Source organism: Haliotis rubra, unplaced genomic scaffold (genome assembly GCF_003918875.1).
Source record: "Haliotis rubra isolate DU_JTF1 unplaced genomic scaffold, ASM391887v1 Scf561, whole genome shotgun sequence".
In the NCBI taxonomy this organism is placed as follows: Eukaryota; Metazoa; Mollusca; class Gastropoda; order Lepetellida; family Haliotidae; genus Haliotis; species Haliotis rubra.
Window position 1 is genome coordinate 722,423 of NW_025767259.1, and position 6,944 is coordinate 729,366.

Here is a 6,944-nt window from a genome sequence, read left to right on the forward strand (position 1 = left end):
GGGAAACAGGTGACTACAAGAATTGTATCTGGGATACCAAGTGCATTATGACAACCACTGAACATATTTCACAAGATAAACTGATAATCATACCACAATTGAGCTGAGTGAACTACGTTCATATCATTTGCTACAGTGAACTATGCCAACGACAAGTATTATAAGCATGGATATTTCCTTGTTTCTCCATTGCCCTATGGCAAACGTTCAAGTAAATTCCCATTCCCAATGGACGCGGCGGTCAGTACTTGGTCATTGGCATTTGTCATCGGAACTTTGCAAGGATAGATTTATGTTTGGTTAAGGTAAGATGCCAACATTACTTACATTATAATATTTAAATGCAAATTGTATTGGCTACTGATACTGACATCAACAGCATATGGAAAAATCCATAAATTCCCCAAACCATACAGAAATATAGTATTCAACCTGGCACCCCTCTCATTTTCACCTACTTTGTCAACACAGTAGAACATCTTATGTTTAGAGTGAGTGAGTTAATATTTAACGTCACATCGGCAATATCTCAGCCATATCGTGACTCGTATGTTTAGAAGGGTGGTTTAGGATATTTTAGGTCCCCCTTAAAACAGTGTCGTTATTGGCCGAATTTGGGAAGTATCCTCATAAAACATTTCCTATGCGCTGTTTCTATTACTTCAGTGTTTCAACCCTAAAGTACTGCTCCACTCAGTATGACCATGCAGTCAAATTTATTGAAGATGAAAACTAGCTAGACCTGCCCAGTTGTGTCGTAGGGATAAACAAACCTGTTATTACCCGACAGAGATAGTAATATTTGTAGCTTCGTAGTAACATTACTAAATATCTGTATCATGAGTGAGTGAGTTAAAAGTTAACGTCACATCGGCAATATTTCAGCCATATAGTGACGAGAAAGGTTTACATACAGATTAATTACAAGTAGTTAAATAACCAGTCATCGAAGGACTGTAAAATATCTAGAGTATCACAGATGGTGTCTAAACTAGCTGGTAAATGTAAAAATAATTTATTCATGAAGAGCAACCGAAGGTAGACTGTTTCATGAGCATGCGCATTTTTGAAGTAATTGGTAGCTGTACTACTATGTGAACATATATGCTTAGAATGCTCACAATGAATAATACATAAAAAAGTGTAGCGAAGTACACACAAAAATATATATACAAATTTATAAGGGTGTTTACAACATGACATTCGTAACATGTTCAGCAGTAACCTTTCTGGAAGCAATGAGCTTTCAGGACATATCTAGTCGTGAAGGACTTGGGTTGATGTAGACTTTGTATCTAGTATGTTGCATGGTATCATTGCCTCGTAACGTAGTGAAGGAGGTAATATACCAGTAACATGTTCTGAGTTTTACGCTATATTGATTGTGTCCGAATTTCACGAAAGCAAAGCATCACTAGTGTAGCTTTAACCGTGTTTGTCTTACATTCCATGATCTGTTACCACCAATAAAGTGCGCATTAATTTTTTACACGCAAAAGTGTTTATGTGAAACCAACAAAACACAAAAGAATATTGTAAAATTAACAATTGTATTATATAATGGACTAGGTTCAAATCACCACAAACCCCTGCAAAGTAATTGCAACGGCAGTACACAAATGACTGACAGTATAATATTCAGTGTCTCTAAAATTACAATGGCAATATAGTAGTAATAAAGTCAGTGATAACATTGATGTAGCAATATTCGTCAAGCTACCAACATACACCTAGGCTGGACCTCCAGGTTGAAAATTGGATCTCTACACAACCACCAGTCTGGATGTTATGAGATGATAGACCCATGCGCCTATCCAATTATAAAGTATAATTACTTTCAAGAAACTTCAGTAATCCATGCAATATCAGTCGATGGATGTTCTAGAAGATTCCTGATTACACTTGACTTGAAAAGAGACAAATATTTTACACACCACTGCTTACATAAGATAGTTATACATTCCTGACAACTAACTATTGTTAAATCTTAAATGAAGCAACGTTTTGCAATTACAACATTATTTAACAATAATTTACTCTGCCATGTCGGAGTATTATTGTCTGATATTTCAATAAGAGAGACAAATCAACCAATGAGTCGTAGATTCACCCATGAGCAATAGACGATACAGAACACAAGAGCCTCATCAGTGAGGAGAGTATCATATTTATTATAAGTTTTCACAGCTACCACATTGTAGTATGAACAGATGAAATGAAGACTGGTTCATGAACACATAAACTGCAACGCAATGGATTAGTGTATAGGCGAACTGTGTTCGAATTGTCATCCAGGACAACCTAATGTTGGCCATGTAATTGCAGAGCTCTGTGTCGCAAACCCAAAGGGATGCAGGTGTTTTGACATTACCATTTTTCAGAATCCAGCGATCAAGAGCAAGGCTATTGCGTTGACAAAACTGGAAATATAACCTGAGAGAATTCAGGCTGAGAACCCATAATCGTAGTTTGATTCCTGCCATGCGTGAGGGACAATGAGCTGCCCCGCCCTGGGCCACCCGTGCGCCCCTAATTGATACATGAATTACAAATCACTTATTAAATCACTTTTACAAATCTGATACATTTAATGTTCTTTCAGTTTGTGATATAACCGATTACATATATTTATCAGGACGTTTTTTCAAAGATATATTGCATTCCTATTTCAATCCATGTGGTTGTGAGGACAACAAACCAATACAAACTGTTGTTATCAATATTTTGCCTGAAGACCAGAAATTACTTTTCTCGTTTGCTAAATCCTTAAGCCTCATATGAAGGTATATATGAATACCTTCGTTTCCTGAACTGTAATGTTCTTTTGGTAAGGGTATGGTATTATTAAAAGCGTTAATATCATTCATCCATTCCATCAAATGTCCGGATCCCCTGCGTGTATTCGCAGGTGTACTGATGGTATATGTATTCAAGGCTAAGTAACATATCTGTAATGACACTTTAGTTTGCTGCCTACCATTTCTAATTCTGTCATGAGTCAATCCGATATCCGACATCCGATTCCATTCCGTCAATCAACTACAAATAGTATCTCGCAACGAACCATCGATTTGACTGCCACTTCAACGTGGAAGCTAACATGTAGTGAAAAGAATTAATTATCAACTATTGTTGGTGGTCATTTTATTCATTACATATGCATGGCTTAAGGGGTACACACAGCTCACATGTGGGGGACGTGCAAATATGGTTACAAGATACAGCGTTGTGTTATATTTACAATATTTAAAGTATGTGTCACAATACCTTGTCCACTGAAATCGACTAACTAAACGTGGCGCATTTCTATCACTGACTGTCACTTCATATCTTTTGCAGGGTGTGACGTCTTTAAAATGTTACTGTAAGTCCCCATGGTCCCTAGTATGGTGATCTAGCTTCAGTTGTTGACAATCTATAACCTGTTTTTACATTGTCTTGTCATTTATATTTCAAATGTTTTAGATGTAATTACTGGTTTTAAATGGATATCTGTAATACACTAGTACTTTTACTGTTCTTCGTCAACATGCTTTTTAATTTCTAATTTTATTGATCTATGATATAATCATTTATTGTTGTCGTCACGATATGGCTGAAATATTGCGGATGTGACGATAAATATTAACTCACTCGCTCACTCACTATAAATGTTATGCGGTTTAAAGCGTCATTCGTAAGGGGATAGAGAACAAATTGTGTGCTGTATGCCTGCTTATCAGGCAATGTAAGGCCTTCGGGTAACCTTCCTCTACGATGTACACAAAGTGTGTGTGCATGAGTGCATGGTGGATTCATGATATTTCTCCATGCCAAATTTAGTTACGACAAAGAGAATCTGATTTAACATCTACAACAATACAAACCTGATGTAGTGACATTTTCATGTTTGGTGAACATGCCATATGACTTGTTATTTCTAAAGGTCAGGGCGGAGTTGTATCATTTTGCTATCGTTAGACCTCTCACTGTGTGTATCGTTATCCACGTTTAGCACTCAATGGGTAGCCCACGCAAGTCAATTAGAAGCGGAAACAGTATTGGCCAAACATGCTATCTTTAAAATGTAATTTTACCACGAGAACCGGGAACCGCTCTGTTCCGAAAATATACATAACTGCGGTCTATATGTGTGTCTGACGCTGAGATGTGAGGCAAGTTGTCACTTTGGCCCCAATTTACACCACAATACAATACCAGCGATGGTCTCTTCTGCAATAAACAATTAAAGTGTCAATGGTACAGAAAAAGTCAATTACCTTCTCAGGGTCGCCTGTTGGAGTGCATCCCAACGTACATGTAATACTTATAATGGTTTACATCATGTGAAATGAAATGCGGTTTTATATTTTATTTTTTTGAAAGTTACAACGACAGCTACTAGTGGTGCTGCTGCTACGACTAGTACTGCTACTAGTGCTAGTGCTACTTCTACTTCTGCTACTTCTGCTACTACTACTACTACTACTACTACTACTACTACTACTACTACTACTACTACTACTACTACTACTACTACTACTACTACTTCTACTACGTAGTACCATTTTCTCTACTACCACCACCATGGCTGCTGACACTACTACAGGACTCCTCCACATGGTATACCCCAAACGGCCCGGACGCATGATTAATGGAAGTAGTGCGGTGAGTGTAGGTCGTTACAGGAGGGAAGATAACACGTGGTTGAAACCCCCGAGATCCCAGAAGAGATCTCCTGAAGTGTCTTGTTGATTGATTTAACAACCGTTTCTACTCATGGTTAGACACGGCACTCAGGAGATGTCCAGTCTTGTTGGTGATGTCGTCCCCATGGACCACCAGTAACGCTGGCTCTGCTTCTGCCAACATGTTGCACACTTCCACTTGTACACGGCAACAGCCTGTAAATGCCAGAGGTGTTGTAGTCAGTGTATTTTCTCACTGATCCTCAATCACAATGACAGACTGCTGTTTAGTATTCCCACTGCTGGTTTGCCAGTTGTTGAAATTTTACACGCATTGTATACTCCCCTGAAGGTAAGGAATCATGAAATATAAATCATGTTACGAAGAACCTTAGAATCATTAGCTTTGAAAATACTATCTCTGCTTGCACAATTAAGCTAAGATGGATTCGAAAACATGGTCTATGCTACAATGATTACATTTGAAAGTTTTTTTAAAAGAGGTTTGATTTAAGTTTATACAAAGCTGTATGGTAAGATACATCTTGCTGGCAAACGCACGTGTAGAAATGCTGTACCGAAAGCAGTGTTGTTACCCACGCTTTCTTATCTCTTTCGCAGAATACCAATCTTATAACTCGTAGACGGTTCCCCATTGCGCAGGCTGAAATCCTACGTAATCCTGGTAGTGTTGTAGCTGAAGAGGTGACCCTAGTGCGTCTAGCATGTAAATGACAAACCCGTATGGACCTGTCCTGTGCTGCAGCTGTGGCACGTGGTCGACACTGCATCTGGCTTGGTCACGTGTTGACCCCTTCGTTTGCTGACCGTTCCATAGTCACCTTTCGCAGGGGCGGATCCAGGATTATGGAGAAGGGGGGTGTTACACATATCTCATAAAGTCCAAAGGTTAGGTTGGGGAAAATGCTCCTCAGGGACCTTTTTCGGGGGAGAAAGGATCTGGATCCGCTCTGGATCCGCTCCTGTTCTAATGCTTTGAGATACGTGGAGAAACCTATCTATGCCCGAGGCCGAGTCGGGTGTCAGCAGTCGGCCCGTTGATACGTTGAGCCTCTGTCAGTCATGCCATACAATCTTCACATGCTGTACAACTGTCATGACGGATAAATGAAAACCCATCGTTTTCCATAGCTTACAAGTACATGCTGGTGTGTTACGCCTAAACGTGATGGCGTTTCCCCCACCTTTTCGGTGATTCTCGGCCACTACCACAAATCCCATTAGGCATTTATTTTATACTTCTTTTTATGCATGTATATAGTTGAAAAAAATGAGTTAGGTGTGAAATCAGTGATGCAAGGTGATGGAATTATGACCGTATTCTACAATTGACTTAATTCACAAATCATGAGGCAGTACAGATTCAGAGGCAATACAACACACAGAAAAGGGAATATAGGAATAAACACAATAATGGTAATATTCACCTCTCGGTAACATACACACATACGGACGTTCGTACGCATGCAAGCACATACACACACACACACACACACACACACACACACACACACACACACACACACACACACACACACACACACACACACACACACACACACACACACACATACATACATACATACATACATACATACATACATACATACATACATACATACATACATACGTACATACGTACATACATACATATTTTCATGTATTTCACTTATTCATACATGATGCCAAGGGTTCAAAAACAGTCCCTGTCGAAGTAGAAATCAAGCAATCCAAATCTTTGACTGTTGATTATGACCGGAAGTCATCCAATACTATACTGAACATATTTTATATGGTATTATCTGAGGGCATACCGTTATTCAAGTGGTACCAAATGACAGATCGTTTTTCATTTTATGGTTGAGGAGACGTAAACAAAGCGTATTTCGTTCAGCGCAGACATACTTAATATAAAATAAAATAGATACATTCATGTCGGAGGATAGAGGAGCGTTGTCCAAATCAATACCATTATTGTACCTGGAAGGAATACAGAAAGAAACAATATGCAAATGACTTTGATTTTACGCAATATGTTCACTTTATGACGAATATACGTAACACCGGAAACTGTCAGGGGTTATTTACATTCCCTGAGGTTTTCTCGAATGACGCACACTCCCTATATCTACACTAAAGGATCAATAAAATGACTTGATGCTTCGGCTTTCTGTGTTGTGTATAAGATTTAGGTGTATCCTGCAATGACAGGATCTCTGCAATGTCTTACTGGTTTATTCATAAAGTAATGACATT